This window comes from Opisthocomus hoazin, chromosome 1 (genome assembly GCF_030867145.1).
Source record: "Opisthocomus hoazin isolate bOpiHoa1 chromosome 1, bOpiHoa1.hap1, whole genome shotgun sequence".
Lineage (NCBI taxonomy): Eukaryota > Metazoa > Chordata > Aves > Opisthocomiformes > Opisthocomidae > Opisthocomus > Opisthocomus hoazin.
The window spans coordinates 16,956,208-16,977,362 of NC_134414.1; positions in this window are offsets into that span (position 1 = coordinate 16,956,208).

Genomic DNA, 21,155 nt, shown 5'->3' on the forward strand with positions numbered 1-21,155 from the left:
TGATTAACCCAGACTTGTTCTTTAACACCTCCTTCTGTCCATCTCACTGTATTTTAGAGATGCTTCCCAAAAGATTCTGTAAAGAAACACTATAAAAACAAGCTTATTAAAAAACATTCTTCTACTTCAAGCCCTTTCATAAACTGTGCCTATTTCTCTCAGTTCATGAACAAATGGTGTTCGTACTTACTTTGTTACCATTTATGCTGTTTTCCCTGCTCCACACATACATCTACATTCACTTCATTGCATTTCTTTGTTTCATCTCCTTATTTTTGTATTCGTAGTCTATTAGTTTGCAGGAATAAGAACTTGCCTCTTGTAAGGCTGCAACGTAAGCAACCATGGATCATTCAAGACTGGAATTCATTTGTGCGTGTGAGAGGCTGATAAATACAAATAATCTCAGTGGTGCTTGATACCATGCAAATTGAAGTTTTCTCTGTATGTTCACAATTGCCCTGTACATCATGAAAATATTTGCAGTTCTCTTCTGAAGACAACTAGTATACAGAATCTTTTCAGTTGGTATCAAATGGAGCTGTTACTGTAGCTGTTTATAAGCGTTAAAGGTCACCTCTTATTAGAGGAGGTGGCAGTGTCTAACCTTCCTCTGATTGTCTATGGCTGCTGAGAATGATAGTGTTTGTATATCTATGCTAAGAAGTTATTTTTACCATGAAAATATGGATCCCCCTGGTAACTATTGAGTTTTGATAAGTCACTTTGTTTCAAATATCTTTCTTTTAAGTTTCTGCCTTAGCCCAATTTATATACATATTAAAAAAAAAAACAAGAAAAAAAAAAAGAAGAAAAAAAAAACCCCAAACAGTAACTAGGGGAAAGAGAGCATTTAGACAGAACTTTTGGTGGATTTCTGTTCTTTGTCTATCTGTTATGATATATATCAAGAAAAATATTGCTTTCCTAAAGTTATTTGCTTTCTAGCATCCATTTCCTATAAAGGCCATTAAAGAAAGATAAATAATTTCTCTAAATAAAGATTCCCAATTCTATACTCTACTGGAATAGGAAGCCATAAGCCATTTCAGGAATTACAAGAAAACATTAGAGTATTTTCTTGGAAACTCCATCATAAAGAAGTAGTCTCGCTAAGAGTCACACATAAATTACTGCGGAATTATGCCAATGCTAAAATGTATTTGTAGAAGTGCATGCAATAAGAACTGCATATCTAATGAAATAAATGCTATTGCATGCAAGCTCTCTGCTTATGACAATATATTTATTACTCTGCTTAGGAAAGCTAAGTGTTCTGGGCATTGATCACTGCAGAACTTCACTGTCTTAAATAGCTTTTCTCTAAAAAACTATTCTGTTTCTTTAAAAGTAAGCATCAACAACAAATGCTAAATGTGTGACTAGTCAATAAATGAGTAAGGCAGCATTGCAGGCTTGAGAGAAAATGCTGGTGCAGCTTCTGACTTCCCATCGCAAAGTAGTAAGAACCACCCTTTACAAGACTATTGCTGAACAGTCTTGGGAATAAATTTCTATGGCAAAGCTAAGCTCACTTTGGGAAAAAATAGTCTCACTTGGGGAAAAAAAAATAATATTTTGTTTAACACAATACTGACAGAGTCTGCATTTTTATATTGCAGGGACTGCTAATGGTCTTCCGTATTAGTGTAAAATGATTGGAACTTGGCAGAACTTCTATTAGGACTTGTATTTATATTACTTGTAAGCAATAAGGAGAGCCATTTAATGGTCAGTTGTGTGCTTATACCACTACATCACTAATCTTCTTATGAAGATTAGTCTCTGTTTAACTTTTTCTTTAAAATCTCTGTTGTTTTTCACCTACATCTGGAATTGAAAAATTTCCAGAAAAGGAGGCATGACCCATTTTTCAGATGAAGAGAATAAAATTTAGGTGTCTATGGTCAAAAAAGATTTAGTCAATATAGTCACTGGTGCCTTCTTGGCTATTCAGCCAACCAGGACTAGTAGATACTGTGCAGAAATTATACATTATATGCTAGACTCCTATGGTTAGGTAACTGAATCCTCTCCTGGAAAAAATCTTGATTCAGTTGTCTAAAAATGACATCTAGAGCCATCCGTTTCTATGGGGTATCATATCTGGCCTTCAGCTTGTGGTCTGGAATTGCACAGATGTTTGAAATGTCTTGTGTTATATTTACCATTCCTTTGCAGATTTCTTGAATGCCCCACAGCTTCTCCAGTGGCACTGGACATATATGTTAACAAATGGATTGATTCCTAACCATGTGCTCCAGTACGAGTCAAATCACTCCATAGCTCCAGTCTAGCTCCAGCTCAGAATTAGATACCTCTCCACTGCACACATAATGGGAACTTACACTCCTGCCCATATATGTTGACACTGATATAGAAGTTTCTTAGTCTGGAAGTAAGTCCCACCTGAATGATAAAATTAAATTTGAAACTGATCTACTATTTTTCCCCTTAACAGCGCATCTATTCTGCAATAATTTACAGCATTATAGGTATGATAAGTTCATTATGATGCATACTCAAAACTCAATGAACTCCTACAACTGTTCATAGATAAGACTGGAATAAATTTTCAACTTTTTATATTATGATTCTTCTCTGCCAATTCAGGTACACGCATTTTTAATGGTCTACATGAAATACACAGAACCATGATGGAGATTGTGCTATCCAAATGAATATATTTGGAGCCTTAGCATGGCAGTACATAACCACAAATGGTAAGATGATTCTTCGTAATTACTCTCCCTCCTTTTATTATCAGTTTATTTCCACTTTGGGTTACAAGGAAGCTCAAATAAAGCACTTCCTATTAGAAAAGGTTTGAAGTCTTTAGTTGAAAGCTATTCAAAACACAGTCTTCAAAACTGGTAATATATTTTTTGCTTAGCCACCACTAGCACCTAGGAAGCCAGTAATATCAGTTTTTAATATACAGTATTCTTTACATGTATATATATTGCATCACCTACATCTGCAATCTGCCATTGGCTTCACTGAGTAATAGAAACTTCTTTGTCTAATCTCCAGTGCAGTTTATGAACTTTGGTAACTTGTGCATGTAGGAATAGTCCTATTTTAAGTCCAAACTGAGTAATGTTTTATTTCAATATTTTTCAGTATGTTATGCCAGGAAATATAAATATATATGGAAATATAAGAAATATATATATATAAAATGTATAAATATATATGGAAATATAAGAAAAATAAAACACTTCACAAAGTTTCTTGGAAGAAGTATGGCTGATCAGAGAAATTTAATGTCACTTGAAATGAAGAATGATCTTAAAGATTATTGTTTCTTGTTTTCACAGCGAAATGAGAATATAAAATTTTCTACAAGTGCTCTTCTTGCATACAATCAACTCTGTTCTTCCACAACTGTGTTAGTAATTTCTTTAATCAGAATCAGTCACAAAGTTCCACACTTAGAAGTAGACATTAACATCCTATTTTTCACAGGTGTTGAAATTCCTCAGAGTTCAGTGGATGTTATGGGTGTGTAGTAACTCTGCAAGTCAGGCCATGAAACGCATACTTAAGCACCTAACGAAAGGTGACCTTACTCTCGTAGGAGGTTGAGAATCCATATTGATGTTAATGAACCTGCAGCACTTACAACATCTGAAAATCAGATTAAATTTAGCTGCATAACTTTAAACTCAAAAGCAAGCCAAATTCTGATTAATATGGAGAAAATTTTTATCATCTTGTGCTGTCATTACCACCCTAACAGTCATTCACCTGTCTGCTTTTTTCTGTCCTGGAGGTGGATCACAGGTGTGTGTGGGAGACTGGATTTTGGTGAGGTTTTTTTGGTCTTTTAAACTGCATCTTTTCCAGCCGTTCACACTTCTGTGACAATTTGTCTTTTAAAAATATTTTTTGTTGAATTATTCAGAGAGGGAAGGATATTTCTGTTTTCCTGGGATGACTTGGCAGTAGATTTAAACCAAAAGCTAGAAAAAGATGGAAAATATCATAGAAACAAGCACTGTCTACAAGCTTTCATGACCTCACTCTTAATACTGTGAACTGGTTTTTTTTTCACTGTGGATTTATGAATATTTTAGATACAAATTTAAAGAAGTGTTTTGTTCCAGCTGATCTAGGATTTAAAAACAAATACAAGCCTTAGTCGCTGGGAAAAGGGGCAAAGTATGTAGAAACGTGTCTGTACTTCTTCTAACATTGAATTTTTTTCCTCTGGGGTTTTACCAGAAGCTTCACAATGACCATGCTATTTCACAGAGTCACTTGACCAAATAGTCACAGCACAGTTGAGGTTTAAAGGCACCTCTGGAGTGTCTAGTCGAACTCCCTTCTCTAAGCACAGTCATCTAGAGCAGGTTACTCAAAACTCACGTTTTGACTATCTCGAAGGATGGAAGCTCCACAAATACTCTGGGCAACCTGTTCCAGTCTTCTGTCACCTTCACGGTAATTTTTTTTCTTCTTCTATTTAAACAGAATTTTTTGTATTTCTGTTTGTGCCCATCGCTTCTTACCCTGTCATCGAATATTTAATGTAAATGCCCTCAAAGCTCTGAAAGTCAAGAGTTCCATGCAGCATGTCACACAATGGATCAAACAATCCAAGCAGGCAAAGAAATTCCTGAATAAATTTCTTAAACAAATGCATCCAGACAGCCATTACAAAGGAAAGTTGATACCTTTATTTTGCTGCTGTGCTTGAGTACATGAAGTCTCATCCTGCGTGGCAGTGTACAAGATTAAAAAAATTCTTTGTTCATTACCTATTAATGTATACTCCTTTTCTCTTTGATCACTATCTATGTGATGATCTTAAGAAATTGTATTAAAAATTCCACAGCTGTCAGAAAAACAGTGTCTAACCTAAATCTGTAGCTTGGTTTCCTAAACATAAATTTTGTTTTCTTTTACCTTTTCATTCTAGCTACATCTGTTTTCTCCCTGATGCACCATAGATTGATCCATGCTCTCTGGATAAAGCTTTCCATAAACATCTACCAGACTTCATCAGATTTTTTCTATTTTCTTATACCCACATTTAGAATTTTAGTATATTGGGATCACTGTCAAGCACCTAGCATGTTGGAATCTAAACACTGTTTTCACAGCAGACAAAAGTCAGCTCAGAGTTCATGATGATATTCAATTTTTAAAACATCAATTTTTGCAGAAAAACATATTTCTTTTCCCGTTTTGTGAAATGGATACTTAAATAAGTTAAACAATTGTCTTACTATGCCAAATTGTACGTAAGTCTTTGCTCTTCCAAATTCCAAACCTGAGGAATTAGCGGTGAAATTCACTTCTGAAAATGAAAAAACAGTGCAAAGTCTTCATACTTTTTGTTCCACATTCCCCTCTTGGATATCAGAAAGACCTTCAAATTCTACTTTGCTTTTTACAATTAAGAATTTACTATAAAATCATGGCTTTCTAGCAAACTGGTGCAGAAAATCTCAGTCTGTTTATAAAGAATCTGATAATGAAACAAAGTTACGCTTGATGTTGTGATTTAATTGAAGGACTATAAAATGATGGCAGACAGCATAGGATTATTATATAACGAATACAGAGAGAACTATATAGAGGTGGGGAGACCTTGTTCTTAAGAGATTGGGACTAGAAAAATTTTCCAGTTGAAAAATGCCCTTTTTTCCCTCAGAGAAAAATGTAGCATGAAAATCAATCAATTTTCTCAGGGTGTTTATTTGCTTGTCATTTGCCCCTTCCCATTCCCCCCCCCCCCCCTTCCCCCCATGAAAACAGGCTGTAGAGTAAGTTTAAATGATTGTCCAGTTGTTAAGTGACAAAAGCCCAGAAAGTTAGAGATGACATTTTCCAAAAGACCTTCATTTTTTCAAAGTTCCCTGTTGGGTCTAAGTTCAATTTTGAACACACTCAAAAGAAGAGCAATTTCTTGTGCTTAATCTTGATGTTTAGTCTGTGTTTCTTCAGCACACAAAATAGTCACACGGGATTAAAGCCTCTATAGCCTACACTCTGCCATGGATTCTGTTCTCGATCAAAGAGCATGACCTTGGGCCTTGGCAAGACCTTTACACTCACGAAGAGTGAGTGCGAACATTCATGTAAGAAAAGAAAAACTGTGCTATTACCGCTTGGCACTATCGTTAAGCCAGTGTGCTTACGACAGCACAGAAGGCTGACATTTGTGATGGGTTGAGACAATTTTGTTCAGACTGAACTATACTTACTCACAAACCGTGGGATCTCTTGTGGAATTAAATTCTGTTTAGAAATTTCCTTCTGTACCTTTTGCTTATCTTAACTAAATTATCTGTATGGTGGCTCTGTGCCATTTTGAGTTTGGATGGCACCTACCACAGGAGATTGGTCTAATAGCCTCTCTAGACAATCCCTAGGAATGGTTTATGCAAGAATACATAGAGCTGATTAGGTATGCAAAATACGGACACTAAGATTTTGTCCTCTTTTATACTGCAGAAGTAATACATTTCTGTTTGTTCTGTTTTTAAAGCCTTTGAGGCAGAGCTCTTAAGGCACTGATAAAGAGTCAGGAAAAAATAATCTCATTAACACAAACAAATCCCACCCCCCAACAACAAGCACATTTGACTCTGAGTTCTTAAACATACTACATTTTTATCTGTAATGGGAGTAGGGAAATGACTGATATTAACACAGAATTTAAGGACACTGCAGTTCTATTTTAAGGACTATTCTCATGGACACATGCTGGAAAAGAAGCTGCAGAACTTCCCGTCAAAGGACATATTCAAAATTAAGTGAATAGCTTCTAGGAAAAAAAAAAATTATAATTCTTAAGATAACAAATAATGGGATGTTGACTGTAAAAGTAAATAAAGAGCCCTAGCATTCTTTTTTTTTGATGGAATACTGGAATTATTGTTTCAATTTAAACATAGATGCAACTTGTAATCTAAGCACTTTGATTTCCAAGTCTGAAGGCTCTCCAGAAGTTAAAAAGCACAAGGGCATCTGAATCAAATGTATTTCTTTGGTTTTCTATTTTGTATCTGCAGAAAATACACATCTATAGACCCTGCTTTTTTCTGATGCAAAATTATGGTGTCACTCACAAGCATCAGAATTTTCACCCTCTGCTGTCTTTACCATCTTTCATCAGGAAATGTTTTTTTTGTTTTTACTCTGTGAGTGACTGAGCACTGGAATAGGTTGCCCAGGGAAGTTGTGGAGTCTCCATACCTGAAGGTATTCAAAAGTTGTCAGGATACAGTCCTGAGCAACCTGCTGTAGGTTACTGTGCTTGAGCATGGGACGTGGGTTAAAGGACCTCCACAGGTCCTTCCCAACCTCAAACATTCAGTGATGCTGTGATTTTGTGATTCTTTAACTGCATTTAAACATAAGGAAAAGCCTTTTTTTCCTGCGAGGGTGACTGAGCACTGGAGCAGGTTTCCCAGAAAGGCTGTAGGTCTCCATCCTTGGAGACAATGAAAACATAATTGGACACGGCGCCAGGCAATTTGATGTGAGTGGCACTGGTTGAGCAAGGTGGTTGCACTAGCTGATCTCGAGAGGTGCCTGCCAACCTCAGCCATTCCATGATTCTGCATGTCAATATTTGTAGTTGTCTAATATTCGGGGAACTAATGGTCACTCTTTAAAATCACTTCCTCCATGCTCAGGAGCAGTGCATCCCCCTGAGAAAGAAATCGAGCAAAGGAGGCAGGAGACCGGCACGGTTAAACAAGGAGATTCTAGCGGAGATCAGGCAGAAGAGAAAGGTCCATGGAATGTGGAAAGAGGGACAGGCCACTTGGGAAGAGTACAGGAATGTGGTCAGAGCGTGTAGGGATGTGATGAGGAAGGCCAAAGCGAGATGGAAATGAAGCTAGCAAGGAATGTCAAAAACAACAAAAAGGGCTTCTTCAACTACATCAGCAGCAAAAGGAAGGCTAGGGACAATGTGGGGCCGCTGCTGAATGAAACAGGTGTCCTGTTGGACGGAGGATGCAGAGAAGGCAGAGCTACTGAATGCCTTCTTTGCTTCAGTCTTCAGTGTCAAGTCAGGCCCTCAGGAATCCCAGGCCCCGGACGTAAGAGAGTAAGCCTACAGAGAGGATGACTTTCCCTTGGTCAAGGAGGACTGTGTGAGGGATCGCTTAAGCGATCTGAACGCCCACAAATCCATGGGCCCCGATGGAATGCACCCACGAGTGCTGAGGGAGCTGGCGGATGTCATTGCTGAGCCACTCTCCATCATCTTTGAAAGGTCCTGCAGGACAGGAGAGGTGCCCGAGGACTGGAGAAAGGCCACTGTCACTCCAATCATAAAAAAAGTGCAAGAAGGAGGACCCAGGGAACTACAGGCCGGTCAGCCTCACCTCCATCCCGGGAAAGGTGATGGAGCAGCTTATCCTGGAGATGATCACCAAGCAAGTGGAGGAAAAGAAGGTTATCAGGAGTAGTCAGCATGGATTCCCCAAGGGGAAATCATGCCTGACCAATCTGATAGCTTTCTGCGATGACATGACTGGCTGGGTAGACGAAGGGAGAGCCGTGGATGTTGTCTACCTCAACTTCAGCAAGGCTTTCGACACAGTCTCCCATAACATCCTCCTAGGGAAGCTCAGGAAGTGTGGGCTGGATGAGTGGTCGGTGAAGTGGATAGAGAACTGGCTGAATGGCAGAACTCAGAGGGTTGTCATCAGCGGTGCTGAGTCTAATTGGAGGCCGGTAAATAGTGGTGACCCCCAGGGGTCAGTACTGGGCCCAGTCTTGTTTAACTTCTTCATCAACGACCTGGATGAAGAGTTAGAATGTACCCTCAGCAAGTTTGCTGACGACAGCAGACTGGGAGGAGTGGTAGATACACCAGAAGGCTGTGCTGCCATTCAGCGAGACCTGGATAGGCTGGAAAGTTGGGCAGAGAGGAACCTGATGAGGTTCAACAAAGGCAAATGCAGGGTCCTGCACATGGGGGGGAACAACCCCATGCATCAGTACAGGCTTGGGGTGGACCTACTGGAGAGCAGCTCTGTGGAAAGGGACCTGGGTGTCCTGGTGGACGACAGGTTGACCATGAGCCAGCAGTGTGCCCTGGCTGCCAAGAAAGCCAATGGAATCCTGGGGTGCATTAGGAGGAGTGTGGCCAGCAGGTCAAGGGAGGTTCTCCTTCCCCTCTACACTGCCCTAGTGAGGCCTCATCTGGAGTCCTGTGTCCAGTTCTGGGCTCCCCACTTCAAGAAAGATGAAGAGCTACTGGATAGAGTCCAGCAGAGGGTTACGAGGATGGTGAGGGGACTGGAACATCTGTCCTACGAGGAGAGGCTGAGGGAGCTGGGCTTGTTCAGCCTGAAGAAGAGAAGGCTGCGAGGGGACCTTTTAAATGCTTATAAATATCTGAAGGGTGGGTGTCAGGAGGATGGGGCCAAGCTCTTTTCAGTAGTGCCTAGCAACAGAACAAGGGGCAATGGGCACAAACTGAAGCACAGGAAGTTCCATCTGAACATCAGGAAGATCTTCTTCCCTCTGAGGGTGACGGAGCACTGGAACAGGCTGCCCAGGGAGGTTGTGGAGTCTCCTTCTCTGGAGATCTTCAAGACCCACCTGGACAAGGTCCTGTGCAGCCTGCTGTAGGTGACCCTTCTTCGGCAGGAGGGTTGGACTAGATGACCTCCAGAGGTCCCTTCCAACCCCTACCATTCTGTGTTTCTGTGATTCATTCTGTGATTCTGTGTAAAAACACTATGACCCATGGCATTTCTTGGTCACTTACAAATGTCATAGCTTCCAGTGTCTTTGGTACAGTAGGATTGTTTTCTTTATACTGTTGAAAACCAGCTCATCTTACAGACCAGTGCTTTACTCAGAAGGCTCATTTATGTATCGATATTTTGCTATAACACTTTTGATTCTTTAGTATAGCAAAAATGTAGAAATACTTATATTTTAACTTCACTCTGGTGTAAGCCTTTATACACTTGAGGCTGTTTCTGTAATAGAAGAACCACTCATAAACAAGTAAGGCAGCAGACAAAAAGAGAAATGGTAATTATCAGTGCCAAAGACAAGCTAAGCTACGAAAATTAAAATTGCTTTGGTGCTCTGATTTCAGTTCATTCAGTTGCTAAGCTTCTCCCTCAGCAAACTAACCAGTTGAGCAACAGGTCACAGCTGAGGTCACTGTTTCTTCCACAAGGAGCCAACAATTTTATTGATATTCTTCCTAGCTCCTTGTTAGCACTAATTTCTCCCAACTACTTCAGGCCTAATTCTTCATCCTAATGCTGTAGATGTTGTTGATTCTTATTCATCTTCCAAGTACAGCTACTTGTTCAACTCATTTGCACAGAAGCAGCAAATTAGTAATGCTCCACTACAGTAGTTTATTGGAGTTTAATGTACTAGTTCCTCTACATTGGCTTAGCTCAACTATTTCAGATAATATTTAGCAATAGCTTTACTTTTGCAAGTATCAGTCACTTTGCATCTGTTATAGTGTTCTGTGTGTAATTTCAATAGAAGTGATTTACAGAAGTTCCATAATGGTCTATTTAAAATCTACCAAAGTGACATTAATTTTCTTCTCTTTTTAACTACGAAAATCGGAGTGCTAAAGTTGAGAGCAGCAGCACTTGTGTTTATTCATACAAACTGATAGATTTTGTGCTGACTGGTCCCACACTACAGCTCACATGGGATGTTATGATGTCCACTGGCTAAGGATGGACTGTGAATCAAACACATGAATTCGAACTGCTGAATACTCAGATCCTATTTTGGCTTGTTCTGCTTTTTTATTTCCAACTAACTCAATTAATGAGGTATAACTTTATCCTTGACTTATGCTGAAACTGATCCATGACAAACACAAGTACAATCATTAACTGGTCAGTAATTTTCCTTCAAATTCAGTTTTCTATGTCCCTTCCTTTGAAAACATGACAAGTTTTTGTGGTCTTGCTTGCTTTCAGTGGTGCTTATTAGGAAATACACCATAGGTTGGATTCATCTCATGTAACATTAGAAATCTACCACAGAAGCATTGTTATTTATGATTTTTCCCTCTAAGCTCCCCTTATAATCAATGGAAAAATAACAGCTTTTTTTAGAGTATGATTCATCTGACCTATTTTAGCTGTCTACTTTAGGATGAGATGAATCATGGGCTAGAAGTGCTGATTTCTCATCACTGACCAAATTCGAAAGGGAGATATGGATGAGATCAAATGAATCTTTCCACTGTGCTTAATTTCATTTAATATCTCCTTTATATGAGATTACTTTATTGCCATTGCATGAAGGTAGGACAGTACAGATCAAAACAGTTTTTAGCTAAATAGGGAAGAAGGTTCACATTGGTCATACAACCCTTTGCACAAATCTGAAATTCCAGCTGAGTGCTCAGGATGTATACAAATCCCACATTTCACAGTTTTGTGTTAAACAACTGATTAATATCTTGAATTTTAGAATGCTGGATTGTTCCAGTTTTAAGAAAAGTTATAAGGTTACAGTTCAATTTCCTAACCATGGAGACCAGACGAAGAAGGAAAAATCTTTTCTCTCTCCTCATTCAGGAAGATACTACCAGCAGTGGATATTACCGCACTGCCTGCTTCAGAGCAAATTCTCAGAAAACAGAACATGGAGTTTTATTCAAAGATGAGAAACAGACTGAGAACAATCTATCAGAGAAATGCTGTAGAGAAATACTACATCTTTAAAAAATACCTTCATTAATCAAAATACTTTCACAATAATAAAATGTTTCACACTTTTTTCTGCTTCTATGTCTTAAAAAATTGTACAGCTCCTTTTGAGTTACACAGAGTCTTTTTCTCATAATGTGTTTTTTTCTTGTTAATGATATGTTTTGGTACAAGAGAACACATACTTGTCTTTCTACAAGATACAAAGTATTTTGAAATCAAACTCCTACCTTTTTATGCTTAATTGAGCTAGAATTTATTTCACTTTCTTTTTCTGTACTTCTCTTTGATAGCCTAACAGGTTGCCTGAAATATTCTAGCTACGTCCAACCTAATAATCCAATGTCTTACAATTCAAATATCTTAGAGTTTTTGGTATTTACAGAAAATAGGTGTATTTGTTAATCTGTTTTCTTACTTGTGCACATGCACACACACATACACATAGAACAAATACCCTAAATAGGACTCTAGGAGTGATTTTTTTGCTTTATTTGTTTTTTCTGTGGAAGCTGAACTCTCTACAAATAATAGAATAAAAAAAATAATTTTAAGTCAAACAAATATTCTTTGAAATCAAATAGAAGTGTGAGATGTACTAGAAATAGAATAAATTTTTGTCATTCTAGCACTTTATCAGGATTAAGAGACACACATTAAGTTTCTTTCTAGTAGGAAAGCTAAACAGCATTCTTACAAGAGTCTTTACTGTTGCCCTGGGGGTAGACTAATAAAGGTGATCCTTTTCCATGGTTGTAGACAGTGATCCACGTCACCTCCCAAAATATGCTTAAATTTTGAAATATTGATGAAAAAGTTGAAATATTATTGAAAGGAATATAACTGCTTAAAATCTTTAAGAGGTAAATGTAATTTAGAAAAAAAAAATATTTAAATGTCTGTTGGGTAGGAAGGAGACCACTCTTGCAATGGAGAAAAAGAGATGAAAAGACTATCACAGGTAATCCAGCTAAACATTATCCCCATTCTAGTAGTCACAGCAGTCATCTTGGAAATTAAATGTTTATGATCCATTGTCCTACTTAAGAATATTTCTGTAATGGATTTGAGTTGAATCTGTGCAAAATTTGCGATAATTAGAAACATGTTTTTCAGTAAATGAAGTATTTGTTTCAGACAAGTTCAATGACTAGGGAGCTGGTTCACTGCTCTGCTGTCACCACAGTTTATTATAATCTGGGGTATTGCTTCTGCCAACATGAATTGAGAAGTTTTAAATTTCTCTGACGCTTAAAGAACCAAATTAGCTGAACTTTGGGACCTATCTTCAAAACCTCCTGATGACCTCAGTGTGACTATTTTTATGACTCAGCAAAACATGTTAACATTTGCATAATCCTTCAGATTGCTGTGAATATTCGTATGAATACAAGTTTTCTAGATTGGTGGCTAACTCAAGGTCAAATTGAACATAGAATTTAGTATAGCCACAGTAAAAGCAATTGAACAAATTTTCCTTGCTAGTTCTACACACTACACACTTTGGCTTTTGCCAAAATAATCAATCCACATTTTTCATATTTCGAAATATATCATGACTGAGTAGTTTATCACTGTTGCCTTACAAACAATGGCAGCTCTTATTACTTTCTCTTTAAGAAAGGCAAATTGCTTGGATAGCATGTCAGAAGATGGCTTTTTAAACCAGACTGTGTAATTTGCCTCACTAAACTCTCTGTTTCAAGTCTTGATCTTTAGTTCTTTGTGGGAACTCATGAAAGTGTGGCCTTAAAACTAAGGTAAAATTAAAAATTATTACAAGGACTTAATTAAATTATAAACTGAAATTTTGCTTTGTTGTGAAAGTTTCCCTTCTTAGTCTACATTGTACAGTAGAAAAATCTTTCTAAATCACATCAAACATTTTCTCTGTAATTAAATCTCACTCCTGATCCACCCATTATTAAGAATAAGTTGCACCTTTTCCTAATAGTTTGACGTAAGAACTTTACCCTGCATTTATTGTTTCTTTTCTTCTTTTTACAAGTCTATTTTCCTCTATTTGTTTGACTCTGTTTTCCTCTATTTGTTTGACTTTTCCTGAGGAATAAGATTGTTTCAGCTTCAACGCATTCAAAGATTCAATTGCCCTTTACCTTGAGTTCAACTCTTTGGTCACTTTTGGTGTACTCTGCATGGCTGTATTATTCTTAATAACATGATTGTGTCAAAAAAACATCTGTGAAATTTTGATTATTTTATATTAGTAGTCTTCTCTCACCATTTTTGTATTATTTTGAATTAGATATTCTATGTATAAATAAAAAAACAGATAGCATAGGCTGTAATTTCCTTACCAGATTCCAGATTAGTTTCAGCTTAAGACAGATGGTCCACACAAAGGAGGACGGAGGAGAGCAGAGAGAACTCAGATCATATGGTGCTTTTGGAGAGATGTTCAAGTAGTGTTTTCTCAGAGGTACAGAATGAGGTCTTCGCAGACTCTGGAGCTATGCATGGAAGATGAGACCAGGATTTACAAAGTGAGAAATGTTGAAGATTAATAGCTTCTGTAACCCTTTGATATACAGAAGCTACTGTGACAGCATGGCTACCCCATGACTGCTGAAGAAAAAAAGAAAATCCGTCTCACAAGGCATTTCAAGTAATGGAAAAACATTATCTTTTACTAAGTTTCTGCACTTCTAAATGAAAAATTAGGTTTGTATCACGAGGAGGGGAAAAAAGTCTCAATATATTCTGATTTAAAAGGGAAGTATTAAAATTAAAGAATAAAGAGCAAAACTATTTTACCTACTAAAATATGTCTATAGCAACACTTTAGTTAAATATAAAAACATTTTTTCTGTAAATATGTAAACAACTTTTTCCAAAAAGGCTGCAGCTAATGTCTCATGGGATAAGACCTGAAGTGTAGAAATGGAAATGAGATATGTTTATTGGTTTTTCCTCTCCTCGGATTTGAGTCAGAAAGCAGAAAGGATGATAACATGTCTTGATGATTAAAATTTATGACAACTATGTTTTTGTTGTTTTTTTTTTTTATCTTGAGGTTCTCTGTCAAATTAGGAAAACAGCTTATACAAAAGCCTTTATTGTCTTCTCCCTTTCTGGAGCTAGAGGGACTGCTTCCATCTTCAGCTGAAGACTCCATACACTATCCTTCATACATATATTTAAGCATTGTTAAAAATCAGCTGATGTTTTGTTGCTTTTCCATTTTTATTCCTGATATTTATTTCTTAAAACTCTCCAAAAACACACACAGGAGCAAAAAAGCGAACCCACAGAGCAATAGATTTTTCTAAAATACCATTTTCGTGCCCTAAAGTCACAATGATTTGGAACCAAGACTATATAATTGGGAAATAATCAGTATTTTAATATTTTGTCATATTCTAATTGGAAATTATTTTCATTCGTCAAAGGCAATTAAGAATAAAAATGTCATCACTGGTTCAGATGGTCCATAAGAAATATATTAGCTGTTTTGGGGGGGCAAAAGGAAGAAGAAGAAGGGAGCACCACTGTTTGCTTATCCTTTTCATACTTTTCTCTAGGACATGTGTTACGTGTTATTGGCCAGTTATGAAAAGAAGCTATTGGGCTAAGTGGACCTTTAATCTGACCTGTTACAGCCGTTCTTATGTTCTTCTATCTTCAGAAGTCTATAATAAAGAGAAGAAACCAGTAGCCAGGAAGGTGCTAATTAATACTTTTAGTGGAACTAAATTAATTAACTTGAAAAAAGGGACAAGGAGAAGTGATATAAGCCTCAGAAGTACCATGGTACACCCCTGGAAGACCACACAATGTCCCATTGCAAAGAAACAACACCTCATAAAGGACAAGTGAGGGACATTCTGGTATAGCAAAGATCATAGCTTTTACTCAGTCTCTTATGCAGCACCTGAAGAAAGAGAAAGAAGAAAGCACTCACTGAAAAAAAATAAAAACAAGAGAGTGTTCGTTTTAAGTTAGTACTGAAATGCCTAGAAAGAAAAACAAATGGCTCTGGTTTGGGGCTTAATCTTTATTAGGCATTTCATTGTTTTCTCTCTTTTGTAACTAAATTCTAATAATGAAAAATTGTTTTTTTGGTAAACACTGGATTTTCTTTCAGGTAAAAATATATTTAAATATTATGTAACAGTAAAACTGACTTTTTAGATGATGATCTAGAGATTCAGCATTTATCTTCTAGAGGTGTGGCCATTAAATCAAATATACTGAGGTGCTCTAACAAGGCCATTTCCAGACTAATTGGGTGTATTTCTACTTATGCTCCTGTATCAGCCTAGTGTTAATAACATGAGGAAAAGAGAAGAAAATATTTTACTTGCACAAGTGATAGTTACAGGACTTTTGCAGAATTAACCAAACAAGCTTCAGAGGACAAGCCAGATGTGCAGCATTCATCACAGAAAATGCTTAAGAGAAGGTGAAAATGGAAAACCAAACACAAAGCACAAGGGACGCTGATGGCTATCAGTATCACAACTAATGAAGTTGTCTGTTTTTTCCTTTTTTCACTTGCTTCACTTCTGCAAGTTAAACTTCAAAATTTCATTTAAATGCTTATTTACTTTTTTTTTAGCATTGAACTGTTGACTTCATTGTTCCTAATTTTTTCCTTGCATTTTAAGTGTGAGTTTAATAATGTTCTGTGCTTCTTAAGCACTTGTTAGTTACCACATTGCCATCCACTTAATTGTAAGGAAATGTCAAGAGGCAGCTATACCAGAAGGTTTTATTAAAGTATCAAAAACCAGCAGGCTATCTACATAAACAAATTAAATGGCACTGCACATCCCCAAAGGAGAAAGCCCACAGAGTTACATGTAAGTTGATACTGTCTTCAGCAAATAAATCAACCCTTACACAACACACTCCATAAAACTAATCAGCCAGGCATAATATACTCCATAACAATCCCTTCATTCCAGGTATATTAAAAATCATAGAATCATAGAATCATTAAGGTTAGAAAAGACCTCTAAGATCATCAAGGCCAACTGTCAACCCAACACCACCATGCCTGCTAAACCACATCCTGAAGTGCCATAACCACCCTTTTTTGAACAGCTTCACGATACCACTCCAGGTACCACCTCTGTATTATTCCAAGACTTAGCTCTTCCACTTTTTTGTACAGAAAACTATCTATCTGAAGAGACTAGAGAATCTTCCCAGAGCCAGAAGCAGGTAAAGTCAATGTAACAGTCAATAAAAAACTTATGCACTTGCATTATTTTCATTAGCTTCACCTATGCTTTCTTTTCACCTATTTTTCTTTGTAATACATTTGTATCCTCACCTGGCTGAAGCAGATGTATTCATCTATTCATTATGAATACAACCATTGACTAATGGTTGTATTCATTCATTTAAATGCAATACCAAGAGGATGCAGGACACGTAAGGCAGCAGAGAGTTACTAGGCTAGAAGCATTTGCAAATAATTCTGCCTAGAGTAATAAACTAGCTTTGCTTATTCCAGCCTTTAAAGACTGCAGCTTTCTGCTTCAGACAGAAAAAAAGTCAGTCCTTCAGTTTGTGAATAGCTGCCATCCTTCCATGGAGGGCAACCGGCACCTGCTGGAACATGGGGTTTTACAGTAAGATTTACATGTGTACTTTGGCAATCAATGGACCACTAGAAAGGAACTGCTGGGATTAAAGCTATGAATACAGAGAAGGCAGATGTGAAGCAGATAAGAAGAAAATAGCATGTAAATGTATGATGGGTCAAGATGTAAAAACATGTTGCCGGGAATGTAAAGGTGCTATAGGAGAAGAGAAATAGTTTATCCTCTGCCTAGATTATATGCACTGCGGTGAATTGGTCATTCTGTGAGAGCAATGATGCTTCATGGAACTTATTTGGCTCTGAATTTTGGATTCCATTTTGGCTTAGAAGTTTGAGATGAATATTTACAAGGTGATTTATATGGACAAGCATAAGTTTCTTTCACTTAAAAAAAAAAGCAGAATCTATATGCGGGTTTTACGCTCTGAAAATGTGAACAGAAATCAAAACAATTAAAAAATGCCTGTTTTTCAGGTTGGATCTAATTTGGGTGCCTTACCTGCAACTCAATAAACAAGCAATGGTCATGCAACTTTAGTGACTGAAAGATAATTAACTTTTCTGAAATGTGTATGTTTCTGAGTTGATGTATTCAACATGACAAGGAAAGAAGACAGTTCTTGCCCACCTGCTTAATAATTAAAATCCTCAAGTGCCTGAACATGGCCAGTGTAATCTATTTCTAGTAGATTGCAGTCTGAGCTGAGCACTACAAATTCTGAGCTCCCTTAAACTAGTCAACTTCCCCAGATAAAAAGTTGTTGTCCTTTTTTATCTCTGTCAGTCTTTCCCCATCTTTAAAAAAGGGACAGCTGTTCTTTAACTATGAAGAGAAGGCTCTGTTCTATTTCATTACTAACAGAGATTAGTAGTACCTCTCAAGAAAAGAAGTGAAATGCTTGTTGAGGTTAAGGGCTCTATATTTTATCTTTGTATGGCTTGTCAGCATGCTTTTATTTATACTGTTGTCTTAATGCTTCTTTAAAAGGTATGAATTTTAGTTTTGCTTTAGCTTACCCAATCCAACACCCTCTTCAGGGTGTAACGAGAGTGTCATTAACGTATGGTTTGAAAGTCAATGCTAATGTTTGATATGGCATCTTTCTAGCTTTTATTCAGTGTCTGAAGACTGTAGGAAAATTAAGGTTGGTTTTACCTGTAAAAACAGGAAAAAAAGAATAGATATTTCTCTTAGTTATATAATTATATAATTTTATCTTCTCAAGTTAAAAATTTTTGAGATCTGTCGGTATTTTTTTTTCCTAGAGGACAAAATAAAAACAGTAGAGGAATTGGAGAAAAATATCATACAATTACTGTATGCTTAAATTATTAAAAAGACAAGTTTGTTGAATGCAACAGTCAGCCAAATGGTAACACAGAGCAAAGTAACATTCCAAAAACTATGTCTTAGCAAAAATGAAACCAAAAGCTGAGAGGGGGAACCAGGAGCATGATTATAGCTACAAAAGTGGATGAAAAGTAGCCACTTAGCTCACTGAACTTGTCTTCCCCCCTAATCTGGAGGTGCCATTTACCAAATACACTGAGAAAAATAACCCCACTTGAACTAAAGGGCACTTTCTGTCTGACGTTTGCAGTATTGCAGAGTATTTGAAAGTCAGTTATCAACGTAACTTCTACTGTTTGGTCTTCATTAAAGTATGTTTGCCTATAAACAGCATTACGTGTAAAGTGATATCTGGTTGGAGGAACACTGAAGATGTTGGATTATTTTTCTACTACATAGGTCTCATTTTCAAGTACTGTACTGTTTTTTTTCTTCATCAACAGTTTTGCTTCAGTAGAACCATCAATTTGATTAGATTTCCAAATTTGCAACAATGTGAGTGTGCAATAACGTGGAATGTAATCAGAACTGAGCTGGAAGTTTATCACTGAATTAATGATACTTACTGAAAATTCATGAATTACCCTTGAGCTGAACTGATGTGCTACAAAGACCTTTTCTTTTAATCACCCTCAAATCTGCCACACTTGATTAAAATACTGCCTGCCCAGCTACGAAATATCAAAGAGAGGCATCTACAGTACAAATGGATTGAATGGATTGCAGCATGATTTTCACATGTCCATCAGCCATGACAAGAATATAAGAAAAGGGCTTGTAGAATACAGGGCAATAATCCAGGGAAACCTGTTGAGGGAGCAAAAAAAATACGAAAGTATAATGGGTCATAATAAGATCACATGCTGGCAAAATAAGGTGCTGTAGGTGGGAGAAAAAGCAAAAAGCCTCTGTTCTTCTTTATTTAAATTACACGGACACATGGATAGATTGATTATAGAGAAAAGAGAAAGATCACAGGCTTGTTTAAAACATACTGGAGATGAGTCGTTGTGTAACAATAGGAGATAAGACTTGGAGTTTGAAAGCAAAAGATAACTAAGAAAGGGAAAAGCAATTAACATAATAATTTGAAAAAAGAAATATTTTAGTAGCTGCACTGTGTTAAATAATCATCAGAAGTCTATGGTTTCAGGATAGATCTTAAAGAGGAGTTAAGCAGAAAGTCCTACTAAACTATCTACCCAAAACTTTCACATCTGAGTTTCTTCTTGAAGAACCATATCGTCCCTGACCATCCTTTGGAGTTACATTGACAATAGTGTAGCTTACAGAAATTTCTGTCTTAGAAGTTTGAGTGTAATGGTTCAGGTAAAGTGGTACAGCCTTCTCTCATATATAGTTGTTGACACTAAGCTCATATGTATAATCAGTTGCATTTAGATTAAGAGTTTTTCCTTGCATGACCATTTTGGAAATAATAAACCAATTTTATATTACCTTTATATGAATTGCTTTTCTATTATATTTATACCGTAAAATACATTTATATTTATGGTATGAAGAATGAGTGTACTAGTCAGGGCTAAACTTTTTTTTACCTCTCTTACAGCATACAAATCTATACCACTACCTGTTAACGTGAGTTGGTAGTATTCATACTCACCTTCTCAGAAAACTTACTGTTTATTGTACTGTGCTTATCTATAAGAGAGCTTTTGTTGGCTTTTTTTTTTTTTTTTCATTGTCAAACTTAGTTCTGCTTGAAATATAGAACCTAAAAGAAAGGAGGAACAATTAATATCTCTTTCTGCAACCCCTGGTCTTTTCAAGTAGTGTTAAATAAATTATGATATACCAGTAGATTTAAAGCCCAACAAGAATCCAAAGCCTTCTATGTTACTCATAATGTTGCAGTTTAAAGGCAAAATGCTGACTATGTAGGCAACCCTTTTGAAGCTCTCATCTCTAAGAGAAATTAGCCTTTAACTGAAAAGGCAATTCTTATTAAAATATATTTTTAATAAAGTCAGGTAAAGGCAGGGGTTTACAAACTGGCTTCTTTCAAGTGGACACATGTCTAGGTGTATGCTTACACTTGGGTAACTGAAAACACAAAAACAAGTTTTATGAAAGCTGACTGTTACATTTGAAGCACATAAACAAAAATCCTATGACCCATACAGTGAAGCTGTCCTGTAGATTTTTTTCTAATTTAATAAAGTTTTTTTCTTGGATGGAGGAGAGGGGGAGGTTGTTTTAGGTTGGGGGAGGGGTGTGTCACTGTTTTATGACTCTAAACAGAAGCTCACACTAATGATGTCTACCAAGGATGATCCTGCAGGATACAAACCTGTGTATTCTTACAAAATAATAGTTTTTACAAAGAGATCTGGTTTTACATAGCACTTTCAAACAAAGCCTTTAACACACAGTTATTAAGCCTGACAACCCTCTAGTGAATCAAGCATGTATTCTTCCATTCTTTAAATGAAAAAAACAGAGGAAGAAGTTTTCCCAAAATCATAACCGGCAAGAAAGCTGAAGATACAATCTGTGAGTTCTGACTAAATTTCTGACCACTGGATACACT